Below are 14,578 nucleotides of genomic sequence, written 5' to 3'. Positions count from 1 at the left end.
ATTTGTTTTCCTCAGAGAACTTTCTTATCTCCTTTTTCATCTGGCCAATTCTGCTTTTTGAAGCATTCTTCTCAATAACTTTTTGAGCTGTTTTATCCATTTGACCTAAGCTGGTTTTTAACATGTTATTTTCTTCAGCATTTTTTTTTAATCTCCTTGACTGAACTGCTGACTTTGTTTTCATGTTTTTCCTGCATCTCTCTCATTTCTTCATCCAATTTTTCTTCTATCTCCCTTACTTGATTTTCAAAATCTTTTTTGAGCTCTGTCATAACCTGAGCCCAACTTCTATTTTTCTTGGAGTCTTTAGATGCAGAAGTTTGTACTTCCTCATCTTCAGATCAAGTATTTTGATCCTCCTTGGGATCATAGACAAAGTACTTGTTAATGGTCAGTTTCCTTTTTTTTCTGTTTACTCATTTCCCCAGCCTGTGCCTGGCTTTGGGGTGCTTCCTGAGCTTTTGAGTTTTACTGGGACACCCCCACAAGGTCCTCAGTGTGTGGGGCTCTGATTGCTCTCATGGTCTGTGAATTATCACAAGTACATCCCCCTGCCATGGGGCTCAGAAGGGGAGGTTCTTGTTCTATGAGGGGCCTAGACTGAGATCAGGATCTGAATGTGGTCAGCCCTAGAGTCCTGTTCCAGGGACAGAAGACAGACCTGGGAAGTCTCCCTCCACTCCGTTATCTTTGGTGGGCTGAGCACTCAGGGCGTAGCTGCCTAGAGACTCCTGCTTGCGGGCTTTGCAGACCTATTTCTGCTTCCTGCATCTGGGCTGCCGGCTGCACTGCAGTCACTATAAATACTCTGAGTGCAATGACTGCACTCAGGGCCTGGACTTTGCACTTGTTCTGGCAGGTGTCTCCCTGCTGATCTTCCAAGTTGTGCTTGTTTCTCCCTGGGGTACAGGTTAGGGAACTGCCCTGTGCCATGGCTTCCAGGAGCCCTGGGGCTGTTCCTGGGAGGCTGGAGTTTCTTCACTCTGGTGGGGCTGCCCCTTTAACCCTGTGGAACAGAGTTTTTCCACGATTTTCCAGGTTACCTTGGACTAGAGAATTGCCTCACTAGATCTTGCTGTGTTTTCTGTCTTTCAAAAATTTAGTTAGAGTCATAATTTTTTTTCAGGTTTTTTTTTTTTGCAAGGCAAATGGGGTTAACTGGTTTGCCCAAGGCCACACAGCTAGGTAATTATTAAGTGTCTGAGACTGGATTTGAACCCAGGTACTCCTGACTCCAAGGCCAGTGCTTTATCTGCTATGCCACCTAGCCACCCCTAGAGTCATAATTTTAAAATTTTTTGAAATATTTTGGAGAGATCAACTAGAAGAAGCTCTTTTCCTGCTGCTGTCTTGGCTCCGCCAGTTCAGTGACGTTCCTAGAGTCAATGCAATTAGGAAGGGTTTGAGAATGGCTTTTCACTTGCATCTTCCTATCTCTAGGTCCTGTTGTTGCAGTGATTGACTTGTTTTTTGTATTTTTATTCTTGTGGGTTTTTTTTTTATTTTTATTTTTTGCAAGGCAGTGGTGTTAAGTGGCTTGCCCAAGGCCACACAGCTAGGCAATTACTAAGTGTCTGAGGCCAGATTTGAACTCAGGTACTCCTGACTCCAGGGCCGGTGCTCTATCCACTGTACCACCTAGTGGCTCCTGTATTTTTATTCTTAACAGCACAAATTCTCTTTCATTCTTTTTCCCCCCACACACTATCAAGACAAATTCAACTCATCTAGGCAGCCTCCCTAATGGATTTTTGTGTTTTCAATAACCACCTGGATCCAAACCTGCTTTGTTTCCCCTATGATGAATTGTACATGATAATTTCCCTTCCCAAAGTTCAGTGGAAAACAATGTTGATTACATGAAACTTTAAGTTTTATATCATACTCATCTTTTCTCAGTAATATTTTAAAAGCAGCATGCTCCACTGGACGTTATATTGGAATTGGAGTCTGGAGACCTCATCTGAAATTCATTTCAGACTCTTGCTCTCTATGTGATCACAGTCATGTCACATAAGTCTATCAGAACCTCAGTTTCCTCTTCTGAAAAAATAATAGGACTGGTATACATGCATGCTTAATAAATGCTTTTGGAAAAGAATAATGAATCAAATTAATAAATGAATCAAAAATTGAGTAGTTCTGTCTAGCTCTAAATCTATGATGGGTTAAAAGGTTATAACAATATGCTCATAATACTTATTTATATACCTACAGGCTATAAGGAAGATATTTTGTTAACTTTAAAGCCTTATATAAATTTGAGTGATTATTATTAGCTAACTGGAGTTTCAATGTGCAAAACATATCTTTTGTCATAACTTTTTCTCACCTTATTCTTCTTCCAAATTCCTAAATGGAGACTGATCCCACCATCCCACTGTGTAAACCTGGACTGAGTTAATGTTAACAGCCTTTATGTTATAAGACTCACATCCTTCCTTACCTTTCACTTTGCTCTGTCTCATTGATTTTTCATAAACTGACACTACAGATGGTATGGAGATTATATCAAACCACCAACTTGTACAGCTGTGCTGCTTCTGTTTTTTAAATGGTTAAACTGAGACCAATGTAAGTGTCTCATTTATCAGTCTTTTCTCAGTGACAGGCAATTTCTTCTCTCTTTTCAAAATAGCTTCTATTCATCTGGTTGTCAAATCATCCACCCTGAGTATGGGCAAAGGGGATATTTATTACTGATCTAAGTTTCCTTTGGTACAGGAAGTCACTGGGAAGATTGGCTGGAAGCTGAGTTGTATCATCTTTAGGACCATTAGAGGCAGCATCACATTTTGTGAGTGTCAAGTTTTCAGTCTCTATAACAGGACAGGGGCTGCTCTTTGGGGAGTTCCTAATGATCTCAGAATGCTGGCTGACAGGGGCTTGATCTTTGCTTTTTATATATATTCCATTCATCAGTGGCTTTTGAAAGAGTTGACCATGGGACTTCTTTAAAACATTTGAAATCTTGGGATAAAAGCTTAGAGACAGGCTCTTCCTAGTGCCATTAATTCCATAATCAATGATGTCAATTTGTCACTATTAATAACTATTTTGCTGTCATTTTCCCTAGACTTTCCTGACTTAAAAGCTTCTCCACACACATTGCATCTCCTCTTTTTTTTTAAACCTTGGTTCCCCTCATTCTGCTGACTGTAGTTAAACTCAATTTACTTTTTCCCTCTGAGTGGTTCAGTGGTTTCTCTTTGGAATAGATGTTATTGCACAGTTTAATATGTTGATTCTTAACTGTGACTTTCAGTTCCAGTAGCTGTGATGCGTTCTAGACTGACAACTTTCACTATGAATACCTGATTTTTCAATTTGGTTTTCTTTTTGTTAAAAAATGTAGTGTTAAGTTTCAACTTTTCTGGGTTTCTCACGAAAGCAAGAACATAATACATGTCACATTTAATTTTGTACTTAATTAGGTTGTCTATGTATTCTGGGTCTACCATGCCATTATAATTAACAAACTTGGTTCAAGATATGATTTTAGAAAATGAACCTCCTTCTCCTCTCTGCTGAGATGAAAGACTATGGGTATTTTGAAGAATCAACTAGTCAGTCCACTAGCATTTATTAAAAACTCACTTTGTATCAAGCACCATACTAATTGCTAGAAATACAAATTGAAGTAGATTGTCTCTTCCTTCAAGAAGTTTATATTCTAATGGATGGAGATGTTGTTTGTCTTTCATTCTCGAAGAGGATCATGACATTAAGGAGGTAATTCCATGACATGCACCTGAATTGGATTTGAGTGAGTGGGGGGGGTGGTCTGTGCTAAGTCACCAGACTCACTTTCTCCTCCAGAGTCATCTGGGTGCAGTGGCCAGATATGTGATTCATATCAGGAGATAGTCCTGGGTGTGAGGCAATTAGGTTGAAATGACTTGCCCAAGGTCAAACAGCAAGCAGCAAGTGTCTAAGGTTGGATTTGAATTCAGATCCTTCTGACTTCAGGGCTGGTGCTCCATCTACCAAGCTGGCCTAATGGAGGGAGATAATACTATGGGGAGGGATGGGAAGACATAAGTTATCAGATACGGGGTGTGGTAGAAGAAATCCAAGGTGCAACCTGGAGGCAAATGAATCATACCTATCTTGGATGTCCTCCATAAATGGAGGTTCTGAGAGGAATCATCTAATCAGAGGAAGGGGCTTCAGGGGCAAAAGGTGTTTTCATTGTGTGAATTCCAGGTCAAAGAAAGGCTGCAGCTTGGTAGAGGAAGTTAGGAGTTCAGCTTCAAGAGGAATGAAAAATATTTTATATCTTGTCAGACCCTGTCAGTGTGTAAGGTTGGTTTTTGCCAATACTATTTCTTTTAGATTTCAGTTTACAAGGAATTGTTTGCTTGGGAGGGAGGGGGTGAGGATAAATATGGAAATGAAAGTGATATAATAAAAAAATTATAAACGGTGTGCTCTAAATTTAATACATGTTTGGTATGAATTCTTTTAACTGAACTTTGAAAAAGCTGTCATTACTGGTATTGGTATTCTCCCTTCTGAAACAGAGTCCAGTAACACTTTGCCAAATTCTTCCAGGAGTATATAAATAAACCATTATGATTTTCCAGAACCTTCCAAGATTTCCCAATATCTAATGCTCTAAAGATATTCCTCTTACTTTTTCAGGATTTCAAAATACCAATGTCTTGGTTTATATCTATTGATGTTCATCAGCATTTTATTTTGCATCATTCTTTACTCTCCCCCCCCAAAAAATTTATTTTTGATAAAATTTTTGTTTCTACATCCACCTTCTCTTCTCTGTCCAGAAAGTCATATCTTACAACAAATTTTTGTGTTTTTCTAAAACAATTCAGCAAAATCAAATAATACATCAACCATATCTGACAGTGTATGTAGTATTCCACACCTGTAGGCCTTTATTTCTATAAGGAATGGAGGGATGCTTTTTTTAAATATACATTTCATGTATGAAAGTCATTGTTAAGGAAAAATGGAAAGAAGAAATTTGAACAAACATTAATATCAGCATATATGCAGAAAAGAGTCCTTTTGCAACATACTTTACAAGTAGCCATCTAGCTTGGAAACTTTTAACCTAGGGACAATTCATTGCTTCATGAGGCAGTCAACCACTATTTTGGATAATTCTAATTGTTAAGAACTCATATCTGACATAGAATTTCAATTTATCTCTGGGCAACTCTGACTAAATGGCAATATGCTACAACCTGCTTAAGTTCAACAGAATCTTTCCATTCCCCCCTCCTTTGTTTTATATTTTCTGAGATTATTGAATTCTGTAATTTGCAACTATTAGGACTGTTGAGATAAGTGATGTTCAATACTTCTGCAATATTTATTAAAGACAGAGATTTTTTGAGTACTGGAATGACATATTGGAAAGATCTGATCTTCAGTTTAAAAATGTCTCCAATTATAGTCCTATCTTCCTCATATATGAGGAAGTATATGAGAAAGGTACTTGACTTTACAGTGTCCTAGGTAAGTCTCTAAGAATTCAAATTTCAGAGGACATATGCCAAGTTATATTGTTAGAAGTTTGTTGTTGTTGCTTTTTACTTCAGATCCAAAGCCTGACAGAATCAAAGGATTAGAGATAAAAAAAAGATAGAGGACACACACACACACACACACACATATACACATAATAATGCTATTTGTCCTTTGTTCTTGAAGAAGACCATGACATTAGGGAGGTGATGCCATGGCAAGAACATGAATTGGATTTGAGTAAGGGGGTGCTGTACTAAGTAAGTCACCAGCCTCACTTTCTCCTCCAGAGTCATCTGGATCCAGTGCCAGTTATGAATCGGAATGACTAGAGACAGCTTTGGGTGCAAGGTAGGCAATGTTAAATGACTTGTCCAAGGTCACACAGCTAGTAAGTGACAAGTATCTGAGGCTGGGTTTGATATACATACAGAGATATACACACACACAATAAAGAGAGACAGAGACAGAGACAGACAAGCAGAAGCAGAGAGACCGAGAGGAAAATGGGAAGAAAGGAGAGAAAAGGAGGAAACAGTCAGAGAGACAGAAGGAGACAGAGGGACAGAGACATACATAGTGACTGAAAAAGTGAGAGACACAGACAAAGGAGAGAGACAGAGACTGAGACAATGACTGAGAGACAGAGAGGTTGAGAAGAGAGAGGAAAGCGATATAGACAAAGAATGACAAAGATAGAGATAGATGAAGAAGCGAGAGAAAGAGACAGCCATAGAGAGTTTAACATGACTTATAATGCTAAATTAGTACTAATGGTAGTAGTGGCTGTTTTCAGGCAGTTTGTAACCCATAAAAGCACTGTGGGTGTTCCTGAAATCAATCTTACCTTACCATTCCACTCAATTCTGTGTCTAGTTCATTCTGCATCTAAAATGCTAGTTCAGGAAACATATATTGATTGCTTCTTGGCAATTTTTTGACACATAGAAAATATATATTTATGTTCATTTTGTTTTTTCCAATGTGAAGACCTATAATCTTTACTAAGGGTTTTGCTGAGGAAGATTTTTTTTTTTTTATTCCTTGTTGCAATTAGTGCCCTTGCCATAAGTAGAAAGTCATTCCTTTGAAATTTTTACACAAAAGTTTCTATTACACTGGCAAACATCTGTGGCCAACCTATATCACCCTCTTTCACACTTCATTTATTAGACTGTTCTACAGATGTTTGAACAGTGACAATCTTTAGAGTTGTTTCTCCCCTGGAATGTTTTATATGTTAACAGATAGGACAGATATCATGGGAAAAGGTTTCAAGGTTTCATTATATTCTAATATGCCACCCTACTATTTAAAAAAATTTTTAAATTAATATATATATATATAATTTCTTAATGATTTTGAGAATATTAAAATCATTCAAACATGATTAAACATATTTATTAATCACCTGGATAAATTTCAATTACTATGTAAAATTTTGGGGATACAAATGCAAAACTAAGAGAGTTTCTGTCCTTAAGAGGATTGCATTCTTCTAAAAGGAGATTACACATGTAGGAGAGTGATGGTCTTGGAGTAGGGGAAGGAAATTGATCTTATAAAAGGGCATTTGATAAGAAGATGGTAGGGATGAATGACAGCATAGTCAAGGACAATATAAATATTAAATTCTTTGATTAAATTTGGGGTAAGATAATTGACATAAGGTAATTGAAGATTAATAAATGCTTATTCACTGACTTTATAGAGATTATATCATTTTATTCTCACAGTCATCCTGATTGCTAGGCCTTATTTTAATTCCTAATTTGTAGATGAATAAATTGAAGACAGAAAAAGGCTACGTTACAGGATTGAAAAGTTAATAGATCTCTGTGGGAAGTTTGGAACTCAGGTCTTTGAGTTTCTCTGTCTCAGTCTACTGATACAAGTGTCTATACAAGAGAGGAATGGTTAGAGGAAAGCTTCCTGGGAAAAGATGTGATGACTTTGGTGGACTCAATATGAGCTGCAATGTACTATGATAACCAAGAAAACTAATATATAATTGTGGTAGGTTGGAGTGGGGAGGAAGTTCTGTACTGGCCTGAGGAGATGATTGTCCCATCGTGCTTTGCCCTGCCATATTAGGCAGCTAGGTAACTTAGTGAATAAAACTCTTGACCCAGAATCATGAAGTCTTGCATTTCAAGTTGATTTCAACCACAAGCAGGGTGAACCTGGGAAAGTCACTTAATCTTTGTTTGCCTCAGTTTCCTTAGCTGTAAAATGGGTATTAACATAACTCTCAGAGTTGTTGTGAGATTCAAATGAGATAACAATTGTAAAGCATTTAACACAATTTCAGACTTACAGTAAGTGATTTATATAAATATTAATTATTGTTGTTGCTCTGTACTAATCAGACCACATCTGGAATACTGTGCTCAGTTATGATCATCACATTTTAGAAATGATGTTAATCACTTGTAAAGAATCCAGAGGAGGCAAATCAGGTTGGTGAAGATTTCCAATTTCATGCCATTTGAGGATCAATTAAGGAAACTGGCAATATTTAGCTTGAAGAAGAGAAGACTTGGGGATCAGGGAGCAGTTTTTTTTTAATATTCATATAGCTACCATAGAGAAGGGGGGGGATAGATTCATCATGTTTGATCTTAGGATAAAATTAGGTAAAATATAAGTAAATATAGTAAAATATAAGGAGAGAAGAACTGTGTCATTTTCTTGCATTTATGTTCCTACAATTAACACAGAGTTTTGTGTGTTGAGTGCTTAATAAATACTTGATGTCAATTAAAATTCCCTAACAAATGTCCTTCCTAGGGGTGCAGTAGGTATCCCTTTGCTCAGTGTCTTCAAGGCAAAGTCAGCTGTTTAGTCAGAGATGTCATAGAGGGAGTTGTTGGTAATATAGACACAGTTGAACCAGATGGCCATTAGAGATTTGCAACTCTAAGATTCTATGATTTTCATTCTGTTTTGATCACAACAATTTGCTTTTGGTATATAAAATTTAAATTGTCTTTCAAAATCCTCTTTCCTTCATAGTTCAGCTCACATACTAGCTTCTATTCAAGGTTTTTCTTCATCCCATTGAATGCTAGTGCTTTGTCCCACTCACATTCTCATATTATTTTTATTTGTTTTGTACTATGTATATATTTATGTATACATGCATTTATTTATGCATCTATATATCTATTCATTTATCTGTGTAACTATGTATCTATGTATCATCTATTCATCTATATTTCCATCTATTATCTGCTCATTTATCTATCTATATCTAATAATGTTTGTTCTTCATTTTCAATGATAACTGCGAAATCAGGGAGGTGATGCCATAACAAGTACATAAACTGAACTTGAGTGCGGGGATGCTTTGCTAAGTGACCAGCTCACTTTCTCCTCCAGAGCCATCTGGGTCCATGGCCAGATATGAGGCAATCAGGGTTAAGTGATGCCCAAGATCACACAGCTAGTGTCAAATATCTGACTGAGGCTGGAGTCAAGCTCCTGTCCTCCTGACTCCAAGACCAGTATTCTATCCATTGTGCCAGCTAGCCACCCATCTATATCTAATCTATCTAGATATCTATTTAGATATCTATCTTCCTAGAATCTAACATGGTGATATTCTTTTTGATCCTTGAGGGCATGAACTGTTTTTGCTTTTGTTCTGGGTTAAGTGGCTTACAAGGCCACACAGCTAGGTAATTATTAACTGTCTGAGGCTGGGTTTGAACTCAGGTATTCCTGACTCCAAGGCTGGTGATCTATCTACTGTGCCACCTAGCTGCCCCAAATTTCCATTTTCTAAAAGAGAGTTTAGAACATAGGAGGCATTTATCAAAAGCTTGCTGATGACTGATTGCCTGATACCAAATCAACCTAGTGCTGTAATTTGGAAGTTTTCATAGGTCCTCATTAGGATTGACAGTGATCCCAAGTTTCTAGTCTACAAGATAAAAAGGAACAATTAATTGTTCAGCTCCAGAGATTATTTAAAATAGATTTAAAAAAATTTCAAGGCAGCTACTCTGCTCTTGTGATTTGAATAGATCAACTATATGGAATTCTTAACTACAACTTACAGTTTCATTCTTGCTTTATTTCTAAAATGATTTTGATTTATTGAAAAGTTTTGATTCTAAGCCATTGAAAATATTTTCTCCCTGTTCAGTTATAAATTCTTTGAAACCAGAATTATATATAATCCACATTTTTTTATGTGTCTTCTCAACTAAAATTTAGTATAATGTTCTGTAAATGTCACAAGTTCTTATTAAGGATATGTTCAATGAAAGAATGTAAATTTTAGGCACATGCATGCTGCCTAACTACTGAAAATGACCTTCTTGCTGAGTGGCAGTTGGGATCAGTCCAATCTCAGGGGGAAAAAAAGAAAGAAAAATCTTCTTTCAAGTATTATAAAACAAAATATAATTAGACAACAGCAAAACCTGTACCAAGTAAAAACTAAGTTAAAAATAATTCTAATAACTATATTTGAATGTTTTCACTGATTTTAAAATCTGTTTTGTTGAGTCAAAAAGCAGTAAGGTCATTCTACTATGTTGTTATTTAGAAAATCATATTTGAATTTAATAAAAATGGTAGTATTTTCTTATAACTTAATTGTTTTAAAATGTCTCTTACAATTTCCCCTATAATTGAGTAGATTCTGTCTACCAATTTGCAAAAAGGCTATTTTGTGGAAATGAATGTTAACAAATATAGTTTGTTAGTAAGAATGGAACATTTCTCTTTGGACAATTTTTAAATTTCAAGAATAAGTAGATTAATAAGGGGAAAAATGACACTAGATACTGAATATTATCAACCTAAGTAGAATTTAATTTTTCAAGTGGTGTTGTCTAAATTTGGATAAGTGACAATATTCCTACCAAAATTAAAATATCTTCCTCTTGTATTCTAAGAAATGGAATTTCTACCTTAATAAGATTGACTTCAATCTTATGCATACTGATATAATTGTGATAATAAATGTCAGAGGCAAAAATATTAAACCGTCTGGTTTCTTTTGTATGAGTCATTTAGAAATCTTTATGTTTTAGAATACCAGTTTACCTGTTACTATCCTAATGGAAGATAACTTTTCAAAACAAATAATCAATAATGAAAAGAAATTAGGTCATAATTAGACAAATCTAAGAAATTTTCAAAAAAATAAGCTTTCAGGAACATAAATTCATGTTCACAAAACTTAAGCTTGAATCTTTTATCCTATCAAGTTATCATCTTTTTTTTTATATTCACTAATAAACTTCTTGAGAAAAAAGACTTCCTCCAAGGTTTCTACCTCCTCATTTATCTGTACTCAATGCCTTATATTATGTATGACTTTTGACTATACCATTTTATTTTAAAAGTTCTTCCAAAAATTTCTAATAGAATCATGGAGAGCATGCTAACTTGGAAGAATAGAGAAAGCTGAATTCTCCAAATATTTCCCTGGGGGGGGGAACAAAAATTTTAAAATAATTTCTCAAATTGAATATTGAAGTGACAGTCACCAAAAGTTCAGAGTGAGACAGTTTTCTAAACCAAGACAATATATGAGATCAGAAAGAAGTATTTGTGACATGGAGAAGGAGACTGACCCAGAACCCACATGGATGAAACACCAGTGGTAGGACTTAGTTGGTGGAGAAAAAAGCAGTGGGAGCTTCAGGAGTTCTGAAGTTCTGATAGTAAACTGTTAATCAATTTTGTGAAAAGGAAATCAGTCAGAAAGGAATTATAGGATACTCCTGTGCTAGCATTGAATATTGGACTAGAAGTTGTTTGGTCACTCCATTGCTTATACTCATATACTATATTTAAAGGGCAGAGAGAAACACTTTCTGTGAAGAGGGAGTGGAAGGCTGGAAGGGCAGCATCACTTTAAGCCTTAAGGGAGTAGGGACACAAAGGACTATTATGAGTTGCAGTCCCAAGGGCTCAGGGCCCTTCCTGGGTAAGGACTAGAGTGCATATCGAGAGCAGGGACTATACCTCTCCCCAGGTGACACCACTTGGGGAAGAACTGAAAAAGACCAAAGCTTGAGACAGAGCATACCACTCAACCTCCACAAACCAGAAACAAAACCCAACCTTACCATAAAGTTCCAAATCAAGAAATAGGGTAGAAAAATGAGTAAAAATAAAAAAAAGAACTTGCTTAACCTTAAAAAAAAATACACTTTTTAAGTGATGGGGAAGATCAAAGCCATAATTCAAAATCAGACAATGAAATCAAAACAATCACAAGTTGAGTTCCAAAGTGGAAAAAAAAGGAATATTTTCAAACAGAACGAGAATTTTTTTAATATTTTATTTATTTTGAGTTTTATAATTTTCCCTCTAATCTTATTTGCCTCCCCCCCACCCCCCACAGAAGGCGATTTGTCAATCTTTACATTGTTTCCATGGTATACATTGATCCAAATTGAATGTGATGAGAGAGAAATCATATCCTTGAGGAAGAAACATAAAGTAAAAGAGATAGCAAGATCAGACAATAAGATATCAGTTTTTTCCCCTAAATTAAAGGTAATAGTCCTTGTCTTTGTTCAAACTCCACAGTTCTTTCTCTGGATATAGATGGTATTCTCCATTGCAGAGAGCCCTAATGAGTGAGTCCATCAAGACTGCTCATCCCCATCATGTTGCTGTTAGGGTATACAATGTTTTTCTGGTTCTGCTCATCTCACTCAGCACTACGATAGAGACTTAAGAGGTACTCATGGTTAGTGGACTTGACATAGAGAAGAAGTAAGGGAATTAATTTAGAGGGGAGACTAAAGAAGAAAAAAAATCAGTCAGGAAAAACCTGGAGAGAAAAAAAGTGTTTGGGAGGAGAATGGGACCAACAGGGTTAAATATTGCAGAGAGGTCAATAAGGTTCAAGGCTGAGAAAAGATCATTAGATTTGATCATAAAGAGAAGCTTGCTAACTGTATAGAAGCTCCTTTCAATTAAGTTAGAAGATTGAAAGCCTGATTACAGATAGTTTCAAAGAGGATTAAAGGAGAAGTGGAGAAAATGAGTTTAGATGGTTTTCTGAAAGAGTTTATCCAGGAAGAGGAAGAGAGATATGGGATGATGACTAATTATCAGATAAGTGGGAATTATTTTTTTGTTAGGAAAGGCAAGGGATTTTTCTTCATATAACTATTATGAACTTTTATGTCATTTTATGTATTTTTTAATTCCAGAAAGGATCTCCTATTACTGTATCTATCTTTACTAATGTAGATCAGCATCACATTAACTTATAGTTTTTGATATTTGCTAAGGCCACTGGGAGGTAAACTGACATCCATTTCATCCCCTCAGTTTGTATTAGAGGAAGCTCCTTATCCCCTGGTCTCTTGTTTCCAAAAGGAACTTAAAAATCCACTAATCCTGCTTCACATTTTTTTAGTTTAAGCATGTTTATGGGCCAGTGTCCCTTATTGTAGGATGAATTCCAAGAAGGATGGACATCTTGTCTTATCTAAGCTATCTTTTTTGGAACTTAGGTTCCTAGCCTAATACCTCTACTAGATTAAACTGAAAAAAACACATTTGTTCAATTTAAATAAATTGAACAAGTCAGAAGACTTTCCCAAAACAACACTTGGGTAGATCAAGAATAAACAGGAAACTATCATTTTTCATAATTGAATTTTGTTATGGTCAAGATAATAGATAATTAAAAAAATTATATGAGCCCTGTCAACACTTTAAGTACATTGAAATATGGAAGAAGCTGCTAGGTGGCACACTGTGACTGGATTCAGGAAGATTAGTTCATTTTCTGCCTCAGGTAATGTTTGTATGCAATCTGGCAAGTCACTTAAACTGTCTCATTCTTAATTTCCTCATCCATAAAAAAGGAATAAGAATAGCATTTACCTCATAAAGTTGTGATGATTAAATAAGATACCATATATATCATATATAGTTTTCCAAACCTAAAAGTGTCTTGTAAATGCTGCATATCATTGTTGTTATTGTTAATATGCTTTCACTGAATTGCTTTCCTCTTCCTGACCTGAAAATAAAAGAGTTAAACTAGTTGACTTCTGAAACATCATTCATTATAATTCTGCATACCCCCAAATGACATACCTTGAGGAATAAGTATTCTGACACGAGAAATCTGAAAAATTTAAACTGCATAATAGGACACTGAATTAAAGCCTCAGAGAAAATATGAAATAACACATTGAGAAATCATAAAATAGAAATATAAGAAGTTAAAAGTTACAATTGAGCCCCAAGATGTTTAATTCTACAAATTGTTCTGAATAATATTAGATATTTACACTTGTTAGTTATAAAGGCATTGTTAATCCAAAGAGATAATTTTTAGTAAAGACTAAATTGCACATCTTTTCAAATTCCCTTACATACTACTTCTAAAGAGACCAACAATGTTTGACAAATGTTTGTAGAAAAGATAAATCAATTTTATGTAGAGGATAGACAAGGAAACTGCAAGCATAAAAATATCCAAATTAAGGAATGAAGTAATAATAATTTATAAGGAGGCAAGTATACATTAAATCATGTTGACAGAAATTTGGAAGCATGGGACTATATCAATCATAGAATTAAAAATCATGTATTGATCATTTCTACTTGTCCGTGTTTGGGGAATACAATTTTTGGAAGATTTTCTTTAATAAATTGGTTTTTGAGCTAGATTTTGATGAGATCAATGAGTTTAAAGAGAGAGTTAAGGAGAAAGAGCATTGAAGACATAGAAGAGATAGCCTATGCAACATTAGAATAGGAAATGATATATACTAATTTCTCTAGTTAGCCCCCCAACGTGTGTGTGTGTGTGTGTGTGTGTGTGTGTGTTGTGTCATATTATGTTTTGTGGGTGGGAAAGACAGATTAATCCTTAAATCTCATCCCTATATCATTTCATAGAGTCATAGGTTTTCATCAAAGATTATGAGGGCAAATGTTACTGGATTAAAGAGCAGTATGCAAAAATTTAGAGACCCCCTGACCTAGCTGTGAAAACCATGAAACTTGGGATAATGCCCTCTTCATACCAGGGAGGTGGGGGGGCAGAGTTCAACTTTAACACGAGTCATGAAATAGACTGGAAAAATGA

This window comes from Macrotis lagotis, chromosome X (assembly GCF_037893015.1).
Source record: "Macrotis lagotis isolate mMagLag1 chromosome X, bilby.v1.9.chrom.fasta, whole genome shotgun sequence".
NCBI classification, from domain to species: Eukaryota; Metazoa; Chordata; class Mammalia; order Peramelemorphia; family Peramelidae; genus Macrotis; species Macrotis lagotis.
The sequence above is the reverse complement of the archived record's forward strand: the minus strand, read 5'-3'. Positions refer to the sequence as shown.